Source organism: Solanum stenotomum, chromosome 5 (genome assembly GCF_019186545.1).
Source record: "Solanum stenotomum isolate F172 chromosome 5, ASM1918654v1, whole genome shotgun sequence".
NCBI lineage: Eukaryota > Viridiplantae > Streptophyta > Magnoliopsida > Solanales > Solanaceae > Solanum > Solanum stenotomum.
In genome coordinates, this window is record NC_064286.1 from 42,098,616 (window position 1) to 42,124,774 (window position 26,159).

The 26,159-nt window shown below is 37.9% G+C and overlaps 1 long non-coding RNA gene across 1 annotated transcript in view; it reads right to left on the reverse strand.

The window, feature by feature from the left end:
- Positions 1-3,702: 3,702 nt before the first annotated feature.
- The window catches only part of LOC125864886 (uncharacterized), a 48,376-nt gene continuing 25,919 nt past the window's right edge, over positions 3,703-26,159 (reverse strand). The window contains exons 2-3 of the long non-coding RNA XR_007446296.1: positions 4,593-4,629; positions 3,703-3,813 (exon numbers count right to left, since the gene is read on the reverse strand). This is a non-coding gene — a long non-coding RNA (uncharacterized LOC125864886). The remainder of the gene's footprint in view (positions 3,814-4,592; positions 4,630-26,159) is intronic.

The window sequence follows — 26,159 nt, forward strand, 5'->3', positions numbered from 1 at the left end:
TTTTGATGTTAAAATCCATACATGATTAATGAGAAATGAAGTTTTAAAGTTACAAAGGTTTACCTAAATGATTTAGCCCAAAAAATCTCTTCAAAATTGCTTTCAAGGATTTTGGGCATAATGCCCAAAATTGATAGGCTTAAACCCTTCTTTAATGTCGCAAAAGCGAACCCCGAGAAAAATTTGGCCTTCGCGATTGCAAACCGGCCTTCACTAAAGCAAATATTGTGCTCACTACAAACCCCATCGCGATCACAAAGGTCAAAGAGACTGACCTGTAACATCCCAAAAATTTCTAAGCTAAGGCTTGAACCATTTTTTATTTTTACTTAAAGTCGTATTGGGTGATTCTTAAATTGCTCATATGTGTAAAGCTCAATTCTTTAGTGTTGGAATGAATTTTTATTTAAAATTAAGGTCACAAGAACCCCTAGCACAAAGTTGAGATGAAAGTTTCCTCAACGATTAAGTTTGGACATAAGATTCTACTTAGGTCAACTTCAAAAGATCATATCTCCTGGCATATATTGAATCGTGTGATCCATGACCTATCAAATTAAAGGTATTTGAGTCATCTTTCCAACGCCAATGCATTTTCCTCATTTTTATTTTGGAATAAAAGGTTATGGTCGTTATATCAGAGACTATCATATTAGAAAAAAGTTTACGGCTGCCCGACAGGGCAGTCAAATACTTGACGGTTTGTCAATTTTGTAGAAATTTCAGTGTTTCTAGTGTTTTTGATGATGACAGGTGACGAATAGTCATCCTGGTGACGGGCCGTCAGGACCTCCGTCAGGTGCGATTGGTTTTGCATTTTCTGATTAATAAAGGGTATTTTAAACTTTCCAATCCACTCTAAGCCTAAACACCGACCCTTTTACACCTAATTAAAGGTCTTAGCAGTGTTAATTCATTAGAACAAGGTTCCAAGAGGCGAAAAGGCTAGGGTTTCGAGCTTTCTTCAAGTTTCCATCAATTTCGCCAAGAACTTTATTCTTTCAAGGTATGTAAGACTCTCATAGTGTTAGACCAATTCGTCCTCATGCCGTATATCTTCTTTTAAACCAGTAAAAGAGCAGTCTAGGATTTTCGTCCTTGATTTCAAATATTTTTTAGATGAGTAGTATTGTTGAATTCTGAATTTCTATTCCAAATTGTTAAGTTGATGTATATCATATATTGAGATTTTTTAAATGATTGTTCATGTCTATTTTCCAGCATGAACCTTATTATTGAGTTATTTATTAAGAAATCCTTCTAACCAATCATTGTATTAAATTGATTTCTGAGAAAAGTAAAGAAGAGTTTTCAGTAGAATCTGAAGAGACGTTTTGAGAAAAAGTATAAGGGAACTAAGTATATCCCCAAAGATATCATTTTTAAAGTTATAAAAGAGAAACTTTGATTTCTAAATGAGTTTATGAGTTTAGTGAATTTCATAGCAATTACCTCTTTTAAGAGGATAGTTTGAGCAATTATCTCACACTAGAGAAAAAGTGTGTTTTACACATTTGAGCATAAGTATATATCTTATTGGGAGTAATATTGAGCACCGATATGGGGATGAGTTTAGACAACTCAAAATCCTCATAAATCATGTCTTGCCCATATGAGTATATGATCATACTTTCTAGATGAATCCTTATAGCTTAGTGGATCCACTTAGTTGAGAAGTTCTATCCCCCAGCATGGTATAGGATAATTTTGGCAGCGTGGCCAAGACACTGTATCATCACGTAGCTCATAGTGATGGTTGTGGGTTAGAGAATCTCCTAACAGAGTTAAAGTGTATTTTAATATATATATCTTATTATGTTTAGTTCAACGATGAGTAAGTTTTGTAAAGATTTAAATAATTTAACTCCTTTATTTCTTTACATTTAGCTTGAGTTATATTTATCTATTGCAGTCCTTTCTTTTAATTGTTTCGCTTCGGGTATATTACATACTAGTACATTCTGTATTGATGTCATTGGACCTGCATCCTTTTTTTTATGAAGATACACGTGTTCAGGATCATCAACAAGCGTTTCATTTAGATCAGTTTGTGCTCCAGATAGCTTTGGTGAGCCTTTTGCATTCCATAGGATTTCACATTTATTTTGTAGTTATTGTTGAGTTGTCGTGGGCCTTGTCTCAACATCTATCCTAGTATTAGAGGCTTCATAGATAGTTAGAGTTGAGGAGTCTCTCAGTATTTCCTTTTTATTTTGAGATGTTTCGCAAACTATTATATTTATAATATTTAGTAATTTCAGACATTTGACTTGAGTCTATTTGAGATATACAAGTTAAACTCTGCATTTAAAGCTCCTTATAATTTCTTGAGGTAAGTCTTCCGCTAAGTAATCAATTAGGCCAAGGGTTCACGTGGGGATAAGAAATGGTTCTCGAGTGCTGACCACTTCAAGGGTGTAGGCTTGGGGCATGCTAAACTTAGTATCAGAGCCAGATTCTTAAAAGTCCTAGGGTGTCTATGAAGCTGGGTCTAGCAGAGTTCTTCTTATCGGTGTGAAGCGAGTCACATATATAATGAGGACGACATTTAGGAACTTTTCACTTTCTTTTTACTCCTTTTCGTGAGATAGAGTTTAACTCTATAAAAGTTTCTTCTAATTTATGCTTACATGTGTCTTTACAGATCACGCCTCCACGAAGAGCTGTTCGAAGACATCCTTCCAGGAGGAATGTTAATCCTCAAGGTCGAGAAGCTCCCAATTCACCAGAAGTGCAACCCCCTCATGAAGATGTTACCAATGCTATGTTCAGAAATGCAATTCAGATGTTGACTAAGGTTGTGGCGAATCAGGTTGGTCAACAAAGAGTGGATTGTCAGGATATGACTGATACATCTAGAATTCGTAAGTTTTTGAGGATGAATCCTCAAAGTTCACAGGGTCAAAGATCATTGATGATCCAGAGAACTTTGTGCAAGAAGTTTAGGACGTTTTTGAGGCCATGTATGTTGTTAATACTGAGCGTGTGGAGTCACTATTAAAAAAATGTTAAAAAAAGACGGCCAAAAGCGCTGGACTGTGTCGATTTTTTGGTCAAAATCGATGGAAAAGCAATGTAGTCACCTCTGTCGCTTTTTAGCCCAATGCTTTTCAAAAAGTGACGGACTGCGTTGCTTTTTGACAATTTGTTTTTACAAAAGCTACGGAGTCTGTTGCTCTATTTTAATTGTCATTTTTTTAATTTCTAAAAGGCGACGCAATCCGTCGCTTTTCTAGAAATTTTATTTTTGAAAATCCTAGAAAAGCGACGGACAAAAGGACCTTGTCCGGCGTTTTTCTGGAAATTTTATTTTTGAAAATCACTGAAAAGCGACGGACAAAACCACGTTGTCCGTCGCTTTTCTGGGATTTAAAAAAAATAAAACTCAGAAAAGCGACCGACAAAACCACGCTGTCCGTCGCTTTTCCTGCAATATTTTTTACAGCAGAAAGTACCAGTTTCTGGTGCCCACCTGCAAATGCAATTCAATTAAATTATACACTATTCAGCCCAATCAAACACACACAATTATAAACAATCTAAACAAAACATAAAACACTAAAATTAAAATAACATTAAAAAGTATCTAAATCACAAATTAAGGACTTATAAAGTCTTTCAAAATTCGTTTTAAAATTATAAAAAGTTCATAAATGTCTAGAGATCAAAATTAGAGACTGGGTTCTATATAATCATAATCATCACTCTCGTCGTCGGTGTCATCGGGAGTTGAAGTAGTAGGTCGACGAGCGAGGTTCATCACTTGTTCTTTGATTTGCTGAACGGTCTCACTCATGCTTTGTTGTTCAGCTACTCTTCTCCGCTCCAACTCTCCCAGTGCTGTTGTAAGTTTTTGAGCCGACATAGTAGCAATCTAAACACCGTCAAGTGCCTCGGCTTGACGTGATGATCCAATTCCTTCTAAGCCTGACTAGAGTCGTCTTACATCGTTTTGAGAGCCTAGACCATAGACTCTACCCTTGTGTGTCCCCTTACCACTTTTTCTTTCCAAATCTGGGTGGAAAGTTCAAGTGTCAATTGGACCGAACTATCTAGATTCTCAACGACGTACTGATGAAAGTCATTCTGCATATTAAATATAAAAATTGGCATAAATATATCTACATATCATAAATATATTCACTATTAATAAATATTATTCATATTAAATAACTTACAAAAGTTCGTTCGGCCCTTTCCTCCACCCATACATCCGGATCCGAATCATTTTCTTTCTTCCTAACACAAGTCTTCTTGAAAACCTCCGGTTCAATGGGAGTGCGTCCCAATTCTTTTACAAGAAAATCAAATTGATGGACACAAATCGATCTTGCAAGAAAATCAATTTTGTCATCAATAGGATCAACTAGTGTTGGTACTTATGCTAAACAAACACATTATTCCTAAATTAAAGCTTAATATCAACATTAGATGGACACAAATCGATCTGGCAAGAAAATCAATTTTGTCATCAATAGGATCAACTAGTGTTGGTACTTATGCTTAACAAAAACTCGATGTACACAAAAAAATTATCACAAAATTAAAGCTATGTATCAATACTAGATGGACACAAACACACTATTGAAAACAATTGTACTTGAACTTTAGAAATTTAGAAGCACCAACCTTATCTCCTACTTTGATGAAAGAAGCAATATAGTCTTGTATCAACATTTTTAGATGTTGAGCTTCCTCAGTTGCCTAGCACGAAAAATTCTAAAATTAGTTAAATATAAACTTCAAATCCAAGAATATTAGTGTTATATATATATTAAAGTTTTAATAAGTTCAAGTTTTCAATTCAAGTTCATATCTAACTTCTAAACTTAATTAGTTATATATTCAAGCTAATTAGTTCCAAGTTCAAGTTCTAATTTCAAGTTCAAGTCTAAGTTCAACTTCAAATTCTAAGTTCAAGTTCTAAGTTCAAGTTCAAGTTCTAATTTCAAGTTCAAGTTCTAAGTTCAAGTTCAAATTCTAAGTTCAAGTTCAAGCTCAAGTTCTAATTTTAAGTTCAAGTTATAATTTCAAGTTCATGACATTCAAACATTCATCATCTATATTCATAACACTTCATGAATTACTAATTTCTAACTTCAAATTAACGCTTTACTAACTAACAATCAATCAAATAAAAAAAAATGTCAATTCAACCTCAAATAATATATTCTCAAGTTTAAACTAGTCCTAAAATAAATAAATAAAATACAATTCTTCACTAACTAACAATGCCCAATTTAAAAATGCCCAACTTTTTAAAAAAAAACCCCAAAAATAAAAATCTTCAATTCTCTATACCCAACTAACAATAATCAAATCAAATTAACAATTGAATAACACAACCCAACATACAAAAACAATAATATACTAACAAACAATCAATTATAATAACTAGAATTGAAAAAAAATTAACACTTACCTTAACAAATTAGGAGAGGCAGCAGCACTCACGAGCAGCGACAACGACCGACGACGAAGAAGGGCAGCACTGCAGTGACACGACGACCGGTGAGGGCGACGACGACGGGGAAGGGCGGCGATGTGCAGGGAGATCGATAGAGAGAAGGGAGAGAATAAGGGTGGAGAGAGAGGAAAATAAGAAAAAACCAGATCTGTCTTTCATATATTTCATAAAAAACGACGGACAACATCTCTAAGTCTGTCGCTTTTTGTAAATATTGTTGACCAATATTTTGAACAAAAAGCTACGGACTAAGAGACACTGTCCGTCGCTTTCTTAAAATAGTTGACCATATATTTTGACCAAGAAGCGACAGACATAAAGATGTCGTCCGTTGCTATGATAAAAAAATAATTAATAAAATTAAATAAATTAAAGGGATGGACTGCGTTGTTAATTTTTAATTTATCTATAATTATTTTTACTAAAAGCGGCGGACGGCGTCACCATTTATATTACATAAATAATTAGTAATTATTTATATATTTAGCGCTAAAATCCACGAAAAAAAGCGACACACTAAGAGATGCCATCCATCGCTTTTTATAAAATACTTTTAAAATTAATTATTTTTATTAAAAAGCGACGAACAGTGTGGCAAATGACGTCACTTTTTTGTCTGTCTTTTTGTAGGTGCTTTTTAGTAGTGAGTTAGTTATCCTCATATCAGCTCAAAGGTGCTGTTAAGATTTGGTATCAGTGGAAGAAGAATGGGATAGATGGGGCCCCACTTTTGAGCTGAATTGTGTTTGAGAATGCTCTTTTGGGGAGCTTCTTTCACCGAGAGCTAAGGGAAGCTAAGGTAAGAGAGTTCCTCAAAATGAAACAGGATGCTATCAGTGTGAAGGAGTACAACCTCAAGTATTCTCAGCTATCCCACTACGGTCCAGAGATGGTAGTAGATATGAGGAGCAGGATGAGTTAGTTCTGTCCGGGCTATCGTGCTTATCAAGTAAGGAAGGTAAGACGACTATGTTAATAGGAAACATGCACATAAAAAGGCGCATGATTCATCTGCAGCAGAAGATGATAAGTTAAATGAAAGAAAAAGAGTTTCGCACCAGAGGACTAAGACAACAAGTAATGTGATTGGTTAAAAAAAAATGAGAATGGGAATCGGTCATCTTTTCAGTAAAGGTCATCCTGACCTGCTCGATTTTCAGCTAGTGCACCTACACCCTAAAACAAGAATAATCACCAAAACTAGAGTTCTAAAAATTTTCGAGCTAAAAGTTCTCAATCTCAGGGAAGTGTGGCACAGGGTTTTCGGAGCCCACCTTGTGCTAAATGTGGTAGTACCCATATGGAAGAGTGTCATGATGGATCCAATGGCTGCTTCAATTGTGGTCAAACAGGTCAATTTATGAGAGACTATCCTAAGAATAGGTAAGGTAATAGGTAAAACAAAGTTCAATTTTCTTTGGCAGCTCTTGTAGATATGACTGCCTAGAGAGTAGCTACTTCAGGGACAAGTGGAGGAGCAAATCGTCTGTATGCTATGGCTAGTCGCTAGGGTCAGGAGAACTTGTCATATGTTGTCACTGGTATGCTTAAAGTCTTTTCAACCGATGTTTATGTCTTACTTGATCCAGGTCCGACTTTGTCGATCTTTTGTGACTCCTTATAAAGCCATGAGGTTCAAAATCCCTCCCCTACCCCAATTAACTTCTAGATCCCTTCAGTGTTTTCACACTTGTTGGTGAGTCTATTCTAGCAAAAAGAGTCTATCGTGATTGTACCATCTCTGTCTATCACAAAGATACCGTGGCTGACTTAGTTGAGGTCAATATGGTGGATTTTGATGTTATTTTAGGTATGGAGTGACTTCATGCTTGTTATGCCTCAGTCAATTGTAGAACTCAAGTAGTCAAGTTTCAATTTCCTAATGAGCCAGTTTTACAATAGAGGAGTAGTTCAGCAGTTCCTAAGGGTCGATTTATATCATACCTTAACGCTAGAAATTTAGTGTCTAAGGGGTGCATCTATCACTTAGTCCAAGTTAATGACTCTGGTGTTGAGACACTGCCTATTCAGTCAGTTCTAGTTGTAAGTGAGTTATCAGAGGTCTTCCAGACGATCTCCCCAGAATCCCTCCCAAAATGGAGATGGATTTTGGAATAGATGTTCTTCCAGATACTCAATCCATATCCATTTCGCCATATAAAATGACTCCAACTGAGTTAAAAGATTTGAAAAAGCAGTTGAGAGATCTTCTTGATAAGGGTTCCATCCAGCCAAGTGTCTTACTTGGGGCACTCTGGTCTTATTCGTGAGAAAGAAAGATGGTTCCCTTAGGATGCGTATCAATTACTACCATTTGAAAAAGGTCATCATAAAGAATAAGTGTCTTACTTGGGGCACTGATCTGGTCTTATTCGTGAGAAAGAAAGATGGTTCCCTTAGGATGTGTATCGATTACTACTATTTGAAAAAGGTCATCATAAAGAATAAGTATCCCCTCCCGAGAATTGATGATTTGTTCGACCAACTTCAAGATGCCACTTATTCCTCTAAGATAGACCTCATATTTGGCTATCATCAGTTGAAACTAATAGAAAGTGACATCCTGAAGACAACAGTCAAGACCTGTTATGGTCACTGTCCAATAGTCACATCTCAACAACCAACAAATATCAAGTATGTCAAACACAAGTGTCAAATAGATGAATCACAAGTATCAAGTGCATCAATCACAAGTATCAAAATGCATTGAATCACAATAATCAACTCTTGATGGAACCATTTCTCTTCGGCACAATATATCTAGCAAGAACCATTTCCCTTCTTATTTATACCATGTCACTAGTCGGAACAATCTCCCTTCTACTTTATATCACATTACTTGCAAGAACCATTTCCCTTCAACATATTTTTACTAGTCGAAACTATTTTTCTTTGGCTTTATATCATGTCACTAGCCGAAACGATTTTCCTTCGGCTTTATATGATGTCACTTACTTGAACCATTTCTCTTCGACATTACATCACATGTCTAATCAAGGTGCTCAATAATATCGTTGAAAATAAGCAATTTCACACCATAAGAAAGAGACAACTATTCAAGCGATTCAAATCCACATTAAAACCATAAAAAAAAATCACCAATCAATCAAATAGGATTCACATAAAGAAAATTCACAAAGCATTATGATCAATATGTTACCTTTTCTTTAGCCCCCTTTTTATTCATTAAGATTAATCAAGTGGAACAATAAACCCATCCCGTCATTCCCATTATGTCCCAACACACATAATGAAGGAAAATACACGAATCAACTAGATTTACAAGGTTTAGAAAATCATTTGCCTTAACTCAATCAACGTCAATCCAAGACTTGAGTCTTCTCCTTTTGAATAATATCCAATGCCCCCACAATCTAATTCAATCAAGTAATGACAATAAGAATTCGGAAATAACAGATCCCAATTCAGATTTAGAAAAAGGGGCAATCAACTCAAAAATCCAATTCCAAAAGTTAGGTTTGAATTCGAAAATCTTTACTTGAAAATGCTATCCAAGGCATTTGGAACTCATTGGTGAAACCCATATCGAAAAAAGAGTTAAAATCAGTTCACAATCACCATTTTAGTTTAGAACTCAAGTTCTTGAAAAACCTTGTCATTTGCCAATCAAAATCTCAAGTTTTGATGTTAAAATCCATAAATGATTAATGGGAAATGACGTTTTTGAGTTACAAAAGCTTACCCAAATGATTGAGCACAAGAAATCTCTTCAAAATTGCCTCCTAGGATTTTACAAAGCTAAAAAATATAAAATGAGGCTTAAACCCATCTCTGATGTCGCACCTATTCGCAAAAGCAAACCTCGAAAAAAGTTGGTTTTCGCTAAAGAGAAGGTCGCAATATTGACATACCCCATCGTGATCGCGAAGGTCATGGGGACTGACCTATCGTGAACGCAACCAATGCTTTGCTGAAGCAATGCTCCCTAAAGCGGGACATCCATCGCTATAGTGAAACACACAAACACCAGAAAATATCAGCCAACTCTCAAAACATCAAATGGACCCTCGAGTTTCGTTTAAAACTCTATACACATGAATCATATATGCAATTTGACTATACTCGATAATCTGGACTCAATGGAACCATCAAAACACCAATCATGAGGTCTCTTTGACTGGAAACTCATGAAAGTCACAAGAAACTAATCATAACACCTAAAAGGTCAAGTCAAGCTCAGGACCTCTTAAAATTCAACCAAGACCTCACTTAGGTCTTCAATAAAACTCTTTGAATTCCGATCCGAGCACCCAAACCTCGAATGTTGACCAAAGTCAATCCAAAGGCTAAAATTCCACGATTTTCCAACTTAGAACCTCAAATCCTCAAAAGGACTCCGAATATGAAACTGACAATTATTTTAGGATATTTCCACATTCCGAGACTGATGGGAATTGACAGAATTTTATTTCGACACTCGAAACTTCAAAAGACACAAAAAATCACTTTTTAACAACTTTAGCCTTTCAAATTCTAAAATTCTCAAAATTCACAATTTATAAGTCAAAACTTGAAACAAAATTCAAAACTCATTAAAAATGACTCAGAATCGGTATCGGAAGGGGTAAAACAATAATTTTTATGAAAATTTCTGAAATTTTTGATGAAAATCTCCGTGAATGACCTTCCGGATCATTACAAGTATTCATTAACACGATATAATGAAGTGAACCTAGACAATGATATGTATACTTCTTTTTGAGATACTAGAATCAGTTTTGCAATAAAGTAACCATAACTCATTTGAAAAAAAGAGAAAAAAAACAGTGGTCTCTTGATTTATATATATATATATATATATATGGAATTGAACCCAAATACTTATTGTTACATTGAACAATTCTACTACTAGATCTTACAAACTTTTTGATGAAATTCTTTCATTTAATTTATACTCTTTCTATTTTTGCAAATAAATAATCAATGGGGAATCTGTTGGTATTCACTAAAAAAAAGAATTTTTATTCCATCCATTTTCTTCAAAAATAAAAATCATTGATAGACCGATGGACTCGTGGGTTCTTAATCTTCTTTTTTTTTAGAACTTACGGACTGCCCAATTGGGTATTACATTATATTATACATAATTAAAATATTTGCTTTGTTACATTAATAATTTCATGGTCTTATATTGGATTCAACTTTTTCTTTTATATATAGGATTCAACCTTAATGAAAACATATAGCTAGTTACATACAGACGTTTGTTTTGCAACTTAAAGTAGATATGTTTGTAACTTAAATTAAATAGAGAAAAGATATTTAATTAGTATAGGAGATTGGTGAAAATGTCATTTTTTACGGCTCCTTTCCTTCTAAATGTCATTTTCATTTTATTGAATTTTTCTATGATTTGAATTTTGCACAATTACTTAGTGGGAACATTTTATTCATATTTTAATTACAGAATTGCTTCGTAACTATTTATATTTTCTTAGTTAGAGGGAATCAACTCGTGTGCTGTATGAATTTTCATTTTGTAAAGATGTAATCTTGTACTTTCTTCATTTCTTTTTAAATCATATTTTAACTTTTTAAATGTTCTCCAAAAGAAGTGGCTTTTTTCAGATATTAAAAAGATATTATTTTTGTTTTTCTTCAAAGTTAATCTTACCTAAAATGGACAAGAAAATTTTAAAAATGAAAAAAATAATTAACAAAATAAGAAGACCGTAGAATCATGAGACATATTATGAAAGTTTGATTGAGTATTAATATAATACTTGGAAATATGGGCCTGAGTGTAAAGACAGTTGTATCATGTGAAAAAAAATAAAGAAAGGGAGAGAATGGTAATCATGCCGGAGGAAGATTACGTCCAAAGGTACACACAAGTGTACGTGGTCGTTGATTAAGTTATCTACCCTAGTTATTGATACACGGAGTTGATAATATGATTATGATCTCCCGAGCCTCTAACCTTTTATCAAAATTGGAGACCTAACTACACCTTTGAGTTGGGATAGGCCAACCAATTCCAGTGCATTAAGCTATCTTCCAGTATTTAAACCAAATAAGGCAATCTAGGATGTATATCACTATCCTAGAAGCGAATCAATCTCTAATTCTAGTTAGAAATTAGAACTCATTCCTTATGCTCTTTGTTTCAACCTATGGTTCCGTCTCCCGAGTTCACAAAAGTTTATAGATTAACTTTAATGGTAGTTAAGCATTAAAGTAGTAGGAGCAAGAAGATAAAAACAATTACATAATAATTATAAACCAAAATAACCAACTCAAAACAATGTTATACAATCATATTTTGTAACCTCAACTCTAGAATGAGGGTTTAGCCGCTAATGATTCGAATAACAATTGTATGGATCGAAGAATTCATGCAAGAATTAAAGTAATGAAAAGAGGAAAGAAAAACCCATAAAAAGTGTCTCCAAAGAATTAAAGCACAACTCCGTGGAACAAACTTGTCACGCTGCTGTGTAGTTTCTACTTCAACTTCTATTCTATTGGTTTTTCATCAGTTTCCCGTTTTTCCATTCACTATAGCTTCAACTCCTATCCATTCCATCTTCATGATTTCCTTTATCTCCAATTTTAGCTTAATTCATACCAAAAGCCATCTTATTACACAAGAGTTAATCACATATTTTAGTTTATGGATAGAATCACTAATAAAACACGAGAATACCATAGAATTTATTGTGGAACTGAGCTATAAAATGACATTTGGTCATATAACCACCCTACACTTAAAGCCTTGCTCGTCTTTGGACAACTCTTTGCATCCACACCAAGGGTCCACTCAAACTTTAAGCTTCAACTACAACTACGTACATAGATAGCACATGTCGCACCAAGCATGTTCACATAATCAACATAAATCATGCAGATGACCCCTCAAAACCTCCTGGCCTCAAGAATTGACTTTAATAACTTAGCAAAATCATACATAGTACTAATTCAAGAAATCATATAAATTACCTATCCTTCATTTAACGTGCGCCCTCATCACAAGAGAGTCACCCATAATCACTCACAAGTATACAAGTTATTACAAGCATGAGTGTAAAAATAGAATTTCTCTCTTTCTCCCAAAAGAATTCCCATGCAACACAAGATGAACCATATGCTTACCCTTAGTGTAATGCTCCAATAATATTAGAATATGAACATTCAAGATAAAATTAAACTTTGCGTGTTGTAATGTAGGATAAGAGACGCATAGGAACTTTCTTTAAAAAAATTAAAATCATTTGGTATTTTTCAATTTCTTTTTTTAATTATCACGAATATTAACAAACCTAAAGCACACTCCACTCTAAATCATATATTCAGAAGAATCTCCACCCCACACTTGAAAATATGTTATGTCCCCAAAGCATCAATCAAAATTTAAAATAAGGGTTAGGAAAACTCCCTGATGCCTCTAGGCCTAGCTAACTACATGTAAATATCTTTTTTTTTTCAATAGAATTGTGTGGCCCCACAGTCATTCTTCGCTTTGCTCATCTCTGAATTTCGGGTACTCAAGCTGCCCAAAACTTGTTAAAAAATACAAATAAAATAAAGAACGGTCATATTCAAAAACAAAACCAAAATAACTTGGATTGCCTCCCAATTAGCAGCGCCTAATTTAATGCTGCGACACGATAAAAGTCAAAAACCAGTTTCCTACCACTTTGAGGATATGAATTGCACCTTAGTTTTACATCAAATTTTCTTTCATGCTCAAGAGGCAGTAGTATAAAGAGAAAAGGTCCAAGAAATCAATGTACTATCTTGCATTCTTTGGTCCTTAGGTGAGGAATGTCATTGTGTGTATGTGGACCGGAAAACTTTAGGATGTAGGGCCTTGATCCTGATTTATACAGTTCTTTACTAGTTCAACTTACTTGAATTTCATGCCGTCATCCAAGAATAATGTAGAAAAATATTTTAAATGAGATCCAAGATACCTCAACAATAAAGAAACATAATTTAAAACACTCCTCAACATCGACACTAAGGAATAAAGTATAGTTGAATGATTGTGATTGCTCTTTCTAATCCACTAGTAGGTCATAAACCACGATATACATTTATTGGGCATTCGACACCTCAATCTTTTTGTTCAAGTGAGCCTTCAAGTCGTGAATATTTGAGCCAAATTGGTCTATCTCTTGTCAGAATTCAACTCCTCCTTCTCTCACTTGGGTTGCCATGTTAGCATGACCATCACAGAGATACTCCTGAAACTTTAGAAGTTGACCTTGTTCCCATAATCAAGATTGACTCATTATCTCTACTTTTACAGAGCTTTTTCCTTGTAGGGATTCACCATCTTCTTCTAATTGAGTATTAGCTAGGCTTGTAATTATAGATTATAAGTGCCAACCATAGTCTACATTTCTATGAGTTTGGAGTGACTTATTTGTACCACCTCGCTAATTGAAGAGCTAGAATTACAAAGAACCACTTTTGGAAAGTATGAAAATCTAAAATTTGGCAAAGTTATGTTAAGTATGAGTTTTGGGTCAACTTCAATCGACCATTAATCTAAGTACATGATGAGTTAGGTAGCAAATAAGATATCAAATGAAAAGTCTTGAAATTATCTTTCCAACGCCATCGAGTTTGCTAATTTTTGAGCTCGTATGAGGGAGATATTCTAGTTTGAAGTTGGGGCTGTCTAGAAAAGGAAAGCTAACCGGATTTTAAAGGGGTAATTTGGTCTTTTCTATACCCAATTAATTTAATTTGTTTTTAGTAATTAAATTCGGGTCAAAACTGAATTGGTTCAGCTTACACAATTGCAAAATCACGCTAGTGTTTTCAGAGAAAGAACTCAAGAGGAGAAATGAGAAGCAAAGGTCTAGATTCGTCGATTTTTTAAGAAATTGATTGTGGATTTCGCCAAAGATTTGATCCTACGAGGTATGTGAGTTCACACAACATTGGGTTCATTCACCCACGTGCCAAACATGTTTATTTCAGCGTGAATTCGTCCTAAAAAGTTGAATGTTTGAATGTTCTTGATGCATGTTCTTGAATTTCTTTCGTTCTTGAATTTGGGATGAGATTGAGGAGTTTCTTAAGATTATAGTGTCGATTATTAGAGTTGTTTGAGTTAAATTCTTGTGTATATGTTTTGGGTATCTGAATCTAAAGAGAAATTGGGAAAAAAAATATCGAAATTAATCAAATTAAGATTAGAAAATGAGTTGGAAAATTCGTCAGATTTGACTGGGGGAAGCTGGCGCTACGCGCCTCTGATGCGCCAGGGAGGCTGGGTTGGCACGCCAGTAGTGCGCCATAAATGGCTCTTTGAACTTTGGGAATGGCGCGGTGTGCCAGCAGTGCGCCCGGGTCGTCCGCCCCAACCTATTTTTCATCGTTTAGTCCGTAGGAGTCCTTCTAAAGTGTACTAACACTTCCTATCGATTCTAATTACTCCAAATGACTTCTAAACATATAGAAATCATCCATAAATATGAATTATAACCTTGGATCCATAAGTTCAAATTCAAGGAAAGTTAAGAGCCAAGTCTGGAGAGTTCTTAGATTCTTTCGAGAAGTCTTTTACAAATGTTCTTTAAACTTGTTTTAAGACTTGAGTTTGAGTTGGGTAATCAAATGAAGTTCATTTCTTCAAAAAGAGTATATGGAAACTAATTATTCTAAAAGAGTAAATGTCTTCACATTTAAACAAGAGAGGAAACACCAATTTCCAAGAGAGCCTTTGATCTATTTTTTTTTGGAGTAATTATCTCAAACCTTAGAAAGAGTTTTGTTTTTAAAACATATGAGCTGAGTATATTTTGGGAGTAGTATTGTGCACATATATTGGGACGAGTTCATAATAACTCAAGTCTCCATAAACCATGTAGCCAACGTGGGTAGAAAGGGTCATACTTTTTAGATGATTCTTTAATGTTATTTAGCATAGACTATTAGATCCACTTAGTTGAGGCGTTCTATATCCCGGCAAGTTATAGGATAGTTTTGACAGCGTGGATGAGACGATGTATCATCACATAGCTCATAGTGATGGTTCTCGGTTAGAGAAACTTCCACAGAATTATATTACTTTATTATATGAAATGAGTTGTTATTGTATTTCTTCAAATACATTGAGTTACTACCTACTGTTTAAATGTTTTATATAAACTGCATCTTTACTGCTATTTATTTCTGCATTGAGTTGAGTATCCATGAGTTGAGTGAAACTGAGGTAAGTGTTTTTTCAGAATTCAGTTCAAGCTTATGTCATGTTTATTTTTCCCCTCGCATGCTCATACATTCAATGTACTAATGCCATCTGGGGTAACCAGGATCAGCATCCAGTGCTTCGTTGATCTAGTTGAGCATTTCAGAGTCATTTAGTGAGCCTCCTTGCTTTCCGGAGGATTCCTTTTTACATTGTTTTAGTATTTTCAGTTGTTAGGATGATTGGGGGTTTTGTCCCGATATCCCTCATAGTTTTAGAGGCTTCATAGGTAGTTAGCTATAGTTCTTTAGTCCTTGCATTTCAGTTCTGTTGTTTAAAGACTTGAGTTGCTGTTTTGGCTAGATGAATGTTTACTTCTAAAACATTGAGATATTAATTGGGTTTCAATTTACTTTTTAAAGTATTTTATCATAAGTAAGTCTTCGCTAAGAGGTAAGTCAGGCCAATGGTTCGCTTGGAGCCAACAATGTTCTCAAGTGCTAGTCCTACCCAAGGTGTAGGTTCGGGGAATGACAAACTTGGTATCAGAGCACATCGTTCAAGAGTCCTAGGGAGTCTATGAAGTCGTGTCTGTAGAGTCCTAGTTATCAGTGTGAAGCGCACTACATCTATAATTAGGAGGCTGTAAAATTTAGGAACTATCTCACTTCTTTCATACTCATTTCATGCGTTAGAGTTTATCTCTAAAATGTCTCTTCTAACTCGTGCTTGCACGTGTCTTTTAGTTGATCATGCCTCCACGAAGAGTTGTCAGAGGTCGTACTGCTAAGAGAAATGTCGAGGAACAAGGGGTACCTAATGCACCTGAAGTGCAACCCCAAAGAGAAGTCACCAATGCTGAATTCAGAGAATCTATCAGAATGTTAAGTCAAGTTGTGACCAATCAAGATGGACAGAGAGAGAACTGACCAAAAGTGAGTGATACTTCAAGGATCCGTGAGTTACTAAGGATGAATCTTCCAAGCTTCACTGGTTCAAGTGTCCCTGAGGATTTGGAAAATTTTGTAAAGGAACTACAAAAAATGTTTGAGGTTATGTACGTTGTTGACGCTGAACGAGTAGAACTAGCTGCCTATCAACTGAAGAGTGTTGCCAGGACTTGGTTTGACCAGTGGAAGAAGGGTAGAGCTGAGGGTGCACTAATTTTGAGTTGGGCAATGTTTGAGATGGCCTTCTTGGGGCTTTCTTTCCCTGTGAACTGAGAGAAGCCAAGGTATTAGAATTCCTTACCCTTAAGTAGAAACCTATGAGTGTTCATGATTATAGGTTGAAGTTCACCCAACTTTCTTGTTATGCTCCGAAGATGGTTGCAGATATGATGAGTAGAATGAGTTTGTTTGTTGCTGGGTTGTCTTGTCTATTAAGCAAGGAGGGCAAGACAACTATGCTAATATAGGACATGTACATAGCAAGGTTGATGATCCATGTGCAACAGGTTGAGAAAGATAAGTTGAGGGATAGAGAAGAGCTTAGAAATAAGAAGGCTAAGACATCAGGGAATGAGTCCGGGCATCAAAAGAATAATGTGAACCTGCCTTCTTTTCAATAGAAACATAAGAGACCTGCTTCATCATCTGCTAGTGCACCTGCACGAAGGAACAAAGGTGAGTACAAATGTCAAAATTCACAGAATTTCAGAGCTAGACCTGCACAGTCTCAAAGTAGTGTGGCACAAAGAGGTAACTAGGCTCCTGCATGTGCTAAGTGTCGTAGAGATCACCCCGAAACGTGTCGCAATGGCTCCACTATTTGTTTCAAGTGCGGTCAAGAGGGCCACTTCATGAAATAGTGTCCTAAGAACAGGCAGGGCAATCGAAACAGGGGCAATAGAGCCCAATCTTTTGCAGTTGCTCCACCAAACAAAGTTGCAACTAGAGGAGCTACTTTGGGGACTGGCAGAGAAGAAAACCGCCTATATGCTATCACTAGTCTCCAAAAGCAAGAGAATTCTCCAGATGTTGTCACTGCTATTATCAAAGTCTTTAATTTTGATGTTTCTGCTTTGCTAGATCCAGGAGCGAGTCTATCTTTTGTGACTCCTTATGTTGCGATGAATTTTGATGTTCTTCCTGAGAAACTTATTGAGCCCTTCAGTGTTTCTACATTTGTTGGTGAGTCTATTCTAGCAGAGAGAGTCTATTGTGATTGTACTATTTCCATCAATCACAAGAGAACCATGGCTGATTTAGTTGAGTTAGACATGGTAGATTTGGAAGTTATTCTAGGTATGGACTAGCTTCATGCCTTTTATGCCTCAGTTGATTGTAGAACTCGAGTTGTTGAGTTCCAGTTTCCTAATGAGCCAGTCTTTGAGTGGAGGAGTAGTTCAGTAGTGCCTAAGGGTCGTTTTATTTCATACCTTAAGGCGAGAAAGTTAGTTTCCAAGGGGTGTGTCTATCACTTGGTCCAAGTTAATGATTCTAGTGTTGAGACACCTCCTATTCAGTTAGTTCCAATCGTGAGTGAGTTTCCAGAGGTCTTTCAAGACGATCTTCCCAGAGTCCCTCCTAAGAAAGAAATAGATTTCGATATAGATCTTCTTCCCGACACTCGTCTTATATCTATTCAGCCATATAGGATGGCACTAGGAGAATTAAAAGAGCTAAAAAAATAGTTGAAAGATCCCCTTGATAAGGGCTTTATTAGACCAAGTGTCTCATCTTGGGGCGCTCTGGTCTAATTTGTGAGAAAGAATGATGGTTCTCTTAGAATATGTATGTATTACCGTTAGTTGAATAGGGTTACTATCAAGAATAAGTATCCTCTTTCGAGAATTGATGATCTCTTCGATCAACTTTAGGGTGCCACTTGTTTTTCTAAGATAGACCTCAGATCAGGCTACCATCAGTTGAAAGTAAGGAAATGTGATATTCCAAAGACAACATTCAGGACTCATTATGATCATTATGAGTTTATAGTTGTCACGACCCAAGCCTAGGGCCTAGACGTGACATGGCGAATGAGGAACCCGAAGGAACCCCAAACAAGCCTCTCAAACTTGTCATCACACTTCATCGGTCGCGGAAGTACAATCAACATTAATTAACGGGAAATAGGGACTAAGGGCAAACCATTTCAAAATGACATCATAGAACAAGAGTCAAGCTCATTTACAAAATACTTGTCCAACGCACACCTCTACATACATAGATAGGACGGGGGCCATGACATACTACCGGCTCCCCTCATAGTCAAAATACAATTGCAAGCTAAAGTCTCAAAACATAGGAGTAGGAAACATAACATAGCCCTCGAATCATTGAGGACTCACCAACAAACTCGGATAAGCACCGTACTAGCCACGTGAATGGAGAGAAGGATCAAGAGTAGCTCCGGTCCCTACATGGTGACATCATGTAGGCAAAATATGCGTTAGTACTTGGAATGTACTAAGTATGCGGGGTGCAACACAACAATAGACAAGGACACAATCGAAATACAAGAAATAGTTTCATAGGCATTATGAATAACAATATGAGGATGCATGATCAAAGTGAAGTCAAAACATGTTTAAGTAAATCTATACTAATAGTAGATATCATATGTGTATGCATGATCCAACCAATCTATAACCCCAACTTAGGATGGGGGATGCCGTTCACACCCGGACACCCTGGTGGCAAGGTATAAACCCCTCACATGGTTGATGTTGGTCACACCCCAAGCATCCTAGGTGGTGAGATATAAACCTCTCACATGGTTGATGTTGGTCACACCCCAAGCATCCTAGGTGGTGAGATATAAACCTCTCACATGGTTGATGTTGGTCACACCCCAAGCATCCTAGGTGGTGAGATATAAACCTCTCACATGGTTGTTGTTGGTCACACCCCAAGCATCCTAGGTGGTGAGATATAAACCTCTCACATGGTTGTCCGGTTCTTTTCCCCCGGACCGGGCATGGTCATGCAACACTTTATATAGGAAATTCCCATTAGGCTCTAATGCAATCTCACGTATGGAATGAACATATACACAAGCTTAGTTTGTCATCAACACATCTCTGGATTGCCATACATCTCATAACTCAAGCTTTAAAGCATCGATTCATCAATTCTCCATAGTTGGACATTTTGTCAAACACCTTGAAGGCATGTAATGGAATCAAAGAGCATGGAAAATAGGGTAGTAATTATGCAGCCAAACCAGTGAACAACCTACAACAACACCTTTTAACACCCACAATACCACATGAAAATCTCCACATCCATTCCAAATTTAGATTCAAGTTCTAGAGTCACAACATGCTCAAAACAATCACTTTTCATGTTTAAAATTCAATGTGCAGGAAATTATTACAAAGAACAAGACTAATTTATGAATCTTAACTTAAACCATGAATTAGTGAGTAGAATAGAGTCTAGGCACTATGGGTGGAAGGACCCATGAGTTCAACACCACATACCTTGAGTTCTTATGAAGGTCTTGAGAGTGTCTTCAATGGAAGCTTGGAACTTGGAGCAAGAGTCTCTTCAATCTTGAGGAAGGTTTTGGATTAGGGTTCTTGAGAGAACTTGAGAGAAAATGTGTCTAAGTATGGGAGAGGTGTTTTGGGAAATGTTTTAGAGATGGGAATTGAACTAATGGTATATAGGAAATAACATATGCCCTTTGGAAAAATGGTCCAACACTTAGAAAAAAAAATGAGGCGGGTGAACAGTAAAAACGCTCACTGGAAATTGCATTTCCTGCCGGACAGATTTTACGAAAATGGGCATAACTTCTTCGTCCGAACTCCGAATGAGGTGAAACGAAGTGCGTTAGGTAGCTAACTCAAAGGGCTTTCCATGGATATGTTATGGGCCACCCAATTATTTGTGTGCTAGGAGATATGACCCTCCAAAGTAGACCCTCGAAAAAGGCTTCACTTGGAAATTTCGGATTTTGATACGGTTGCTCTAAAATTTGGGTTAGACCCATTTCCCACTCAATTTGACCCCCTAAACAAGAATATGAAGTCGGATTTTCGAAAAACGAAACGGATTTTTTTTTGATATAGCTAAACAAGTTTCCGGTAACTTCCGAAGCACATTTTTAAGAACTTTTTGGGTCATTTCAATATCTCCCCCTTGGGAACATTCGTCCCCGAATGTGGAAGAGACGTACAAGGCAAGACTTAGTAAGAACATATCAGCCCCAACATGAATGCAAAAATTTTATTTAAACATCACTTCAAGATTTCAAAACTTAGTGTAAAGCATCCATAACTCATCAATTTAAACATATATGCACATTAATGATTCAGGGGCTGAAATGTAAGACTCAATGGAGTACAAAGGACTTGATTTAATACCTTAGGCTTGAGTGGAGTTGAATAGATAAGGATAACGTCTTTGCATGTCCGCTTCGGCCTCCCAAGTAGCACTCTCCACTTGTTGATTTCTCCAAAGCACCTTAACGGACGCCACTTCTTTGTTCCTCAACCTTTTAACTTGTCTATCTAAGATCTGAACCGGGACTTCTTCATACGTCAAATTATCTTCTACAACACCCACAACCTCAAGAGGTACAATAGCGTTAGGATCACCAACACATTTCCTCAACATCGATACATGGAATACCGGATGAACTAATTCCATCTCCTTGGGCAACCCCAACTCATAGGCTACTTTACCAACCCTTCTTATTATCTCATAAGGACCGACATACCTAGGACTTAATTTCCCCTTCTTACCAAAACGAACCACACCTTTCATTGGAGAAACTTTCAAATAAACCCAATCACCCACTTTGAATTCAAGATCCCGTCTCCTCACATCGGCATAAGACTTTTGACGACTTTGGGCTGTTTTCAACCTCTCCCTAATCATCCTTACCTTCTCAAGAGCATCCATGACCAGATCCGGACCCAACAAGGCCACCTCTCCAACTTCAAACCACCCAACCGGTGACCTACACCGTCTACCATAAAGTGCCTCAAAAGGAGCCATACCGATACTAGAATGATAACTATTGTTGTATGCAAATTCAATCAAAGGAAGATGATCATCCCAACTACCTTTCAACTCCAATACACAAGCTCTAAGCATATCCTCCAAGGTTTGAATTGTTCTTTCGGCTTGGCCATCCGTTTGAGGGTGGAAGGCCGTGCTAAGCTTTACCTTTGTACCAAGACCCCTTTGGAATGACTTCCAAAAGTGAGAAGTGAATTGGGCACCACGATCCGAGATGATAGACAAAGGAATCCCATGCAACCTTACCAATTCATGAATGTACAACTTGGCATACTCTTCAGCCCCGTAAGTAGTTTTAACCGGTAGGAAATGAGCCGACTTTGTCATCCGATCAACCACCACCCAAACCGAATCAAAGCCTCTTCTAGCCTTGGGTAAGCCCACTACAAAATCCATGTTGATTTCTTCCCACTTCCAAGTAGGTATCTCAATGTCTTGAGTTAGGCCACCCGGCCTTTGATGTTCGGCCTTGACTTGTTGACAACTATGGCAACCCGAAACAAATTTTGCAATGTCCTTCTTCATACCGCCCCACCAATACACATCCCTCAAGTCTCTATACATCTTTGTTGACCCCGGATGAATAGAATAAAAAGAATTATGAGCCTCATCAAGGATTCTTTCCCTCACACCATCCACACAAGGAACACATAATCTACCTTGGTACCTAAGGGCACCATCTCCCCCTTGGGAGAAAACCTCCACCTTACCACTACTCACCGAAGCCTTTAATTCTACCAAAGAAGGATCAAGATCTTGCTTGACTATCACCTCATCAACCAAGGAAGACCTTGAACCATCAACAACAACTACTCCTCCACTATCCACCCCTTCTAACCTAACTCCCAATTTGGCCAACCGATGGACCTCCTTAGCCAACTCTTTACTACCTTCCTCCACATGAGCCAAGCTACCCATGGACACTCTACTCAATGCATCCGCCACCACATTAGCTTTCCCCGGATGATAGTGAACACTCATATCATAATCCTTAAGGAATTCTAACCACCTCCTTTGTCTCAAGTTAAGATCTTTTTGCGTGAACACATATTGGAGATTCTTATGGTCGGTGAAGATATCAACATGCACCCCATACAAATAATGACGCCAAATCTTTAAAGCAAAAACCACGGCGGCCAATTCAAGATCATGGGTTGGGTAATTTTTTTCATGAACCTTAAGTTGCCTAGAAGCATAGGCTATAACCTTACCACTTTGCATCAACACACAACCCAAACCAATACGGGAAGCATCACAATAAACAACAAAACCTTCTAACCCATCCGGAAGTGACAAAATAGGAGCGGACACAAGCCTTTCTTTCAAAGTTTGGAAGCTTTCCTCACACTCATCCGACCACACAAATTTAGCCTTCTTTTGAGTCAACTTAGTCATAGGAGAAGCAAGAGAAGAAAACCCTTCCACAAATCTCCTATAATAACCCGCTAAACCCAAGAAACTCCTTATATCCGACGGGGTCAAAGGTCTAGGCCAATTCCTAATAACATCGGTCTTCTTAGGATCCACCTTAATACCATCCCCCGACACCACATGGCCTAGGAAAGCAACTTCCTTCAACCAAAACTCACACTTTTCATATTTAGCGTACAACTTCTCTTCCCTCAATCTTTGGAGTACAACCCTCAAGTGACCCTTGTGCTCTTCCTCACCCCGAGAATAGATCAAGATGTCATCTATAAACACCACCACAAAAGAATCAAGGTAGGGTTTGAAAACCCTATTCATCAAATCCATAAAGAGAGCCGGAGCATTAGTCAACCCGAAAGACATCACCACAAACTCATAGTGCCCATACCTAGTACGAAAGGCCGTCTTGAGAATATCACACTCCCTCACCTTCACTTGATGATACCCTGACCGAAGATCAATCTTAGAGAAGTGACTAGCCCCATGCAATTGGTCAAATAAATCGTCAATCCTTGGAAGAGGATACCTATTCTTGACGGTGACCCTATTAAGTTGTCGATAATCAATACACATTCTAAGAGACCCATCTTTCTTCTTCACAAACAAAACCGGAGCACCCCAGGGAGAATGACTAGGTCTAATAAACCCCTTCTCTAACAAATCTTTTAATTGCTCTTTCAACTCTTTCAACTCCGCCGGGGCCATACGGTAAGGGGGGATAGAAATAGGTTGAGTATCGGGAAGGAGGTCTATACCAAGATCTATCTCCCTTTCGGGAGGGACACCGGGAAGGTCTTCTGGGAAGACATCTAGAAACTCATTAACAACCGGAATAGACTCAATAGGAGGGACTTTAGACTCCACATCATTGACTCTCACAATATGGTACAAGCACCCTTTGGAAATCAACCTATGGGCTTTAATGCAAGAAATGAATTTCCCCTTCACCACAACATCCCGGCTCTCCCACTCAAGGACGGGTTCATTAGGAAATCGGAACTTGACTTTACGAGTCCTACAATCAATAGAAGCATAATATGCATGCAACCAATCCATCCCAAGAATAACATCAAAATCCACCATGTTCAACTCAACAAGATCACAAGGCAACAACTTATTTAATATGCAAACCGGACAATTTCTATACACTTTTCTAGCAACAATAGAGACACCAATGGGAGTGGATACTTCATATGACTCATGCAACAATTCCGACTCGACATGAAATTTTCTAGCAACTAAGGGGGTAACAAAGGAAAGGGTGGCACCCGGATCAATCAAAGTATAAACATCAAGATCAAAGATTTGCAACATACCGGTCACCACATCCGGAGTCTCATTAACACCTTGTCTACCATGCAAAGCATAAAATCGATTGTCCCTTGGGGCACCACTTTGAGAAGCACCTCTACCCAAAGGAGTAGTGTTAGCACTTCGGACCTTGTTGCGGATCTTGGGACATTCAAACCTCTTATGACCCACTTCTCCACATTCAAAGCAAGCACCCGAACCCTTCATGCAAGGACCACCATGCTTCCTCCCACACTTAGGGCATACATCCATAGAACCCACTTCACCTCCCCCTTGAGGTCTAGGAACATTGATAGCAAATCCCCGGTTGACATGAGGGTTTCCTCGGCCTTGATGAAATCTAGCACCCTTAGGGAACCTATTCTCCAATCGGGCCCTCTTGGCCTCGTGCCCCCTTCTCTTCCTCAATTTCTCCTCCTCCATTTGCTCGGCATAAGTCATCAACCGAGACAAATCCATATCTCCAATGAGCATAGCGGACCGACACTCCTCACTAACCAAGTCGGATACACCCATCACAAATTTGTTCATCCTCGACCTAGAGTCGGCCACCAAGTGAGGTGCATACTTGGAGAGTTGGACAAATTTGAGGGCATACTCCCTCACACTCATAGCTCCTTGCTTCAAGTTCATGAACTCCACCAACTTTGCCTCCCTAAGCTCAAGAGGGAAGAACCTATTAAGGAAAGCAAGTTTAAACTCCTCCCACAACACCACATAGCCATTACCTTTCTCACCCTTCCATTGATCAAACCAAATTTGAGCAACCCCCTTGAGTTGGTAGGCCGCCAATTCCGCCTTCTCACAAGCACCAACATCCATAATGGTCAAGATTTTGCATACCTCATCGATGAACTCTTGCGGGTCCTCATCCACCTTTGAACCATGGAAGACCGGAGGGTTCATCCTCATGAAATCTCTCACCCTTTCCCCCGGGGTGGTAGTTCGAGGAGCTTGGGCTCCTTGTTGCACTTGGTTAGCTACCACTTGTGCAAGCATGGTGAGTGCATCACGGAGCTCACCATTGGTGGGTGGCTCTTCCGGTGATCGGGCCCGTCTTCCCCTCATGTTTGGCATGATGATCTAGCAATCCAAAGAACAAGCGTTAGGGAGGAATCACCTTATCGCACTCTAAGCACGACATAGAACATGAAGAAGGGAAACCTTTCCTAAAACGTTTTGTAGCCTCCCATTCATAGTCGTGGCGCGCTTCACAACCATGATTAGGACTCTACTCAACGCGGTGTGTTGGACTCCGAGGATTTAACAACCTAGTGCTCTGATACCAAGCTTGTCACGACCCAAGCCTAGGGCCTAGACGTGACATGGCGAATGAGGAACCCGAAGGAACCCCAAACAAGCCTCTCAAACTTGTCATCACACTTCATCGGTCGCGGAAGTACAATCAACATTAATTAACGGGAAATAGGGACTAAGGGCAAACCATTTCAAAATGACATCATAGAACAAGAGTCAAGCTCATTTACAAAATACTTGTCCAACGCACACCTCTACATACATAGATAGGACGGGGGCCATGACATACTACCGGCTCCCCTCATAGTCAAAATACAATTGCAAGCTAAAGTCTCAAAACATAGGAGTAGGAAACATAACATAGCCCTCGAATCATTGAGGACTCACCAACAAACTCGGATAAGCACCGTACTAGCCACGTGAATGGAGAGAAGGATCAAGAGTAGCTCCGGTCCCTACATGGTGACATCATGTAGGCAAAATATGCGTTAGTACTTGGAATGTACTAAGTATGCGGGGTGCAACACAACAATAGACAAGGACACAATCGAAATAC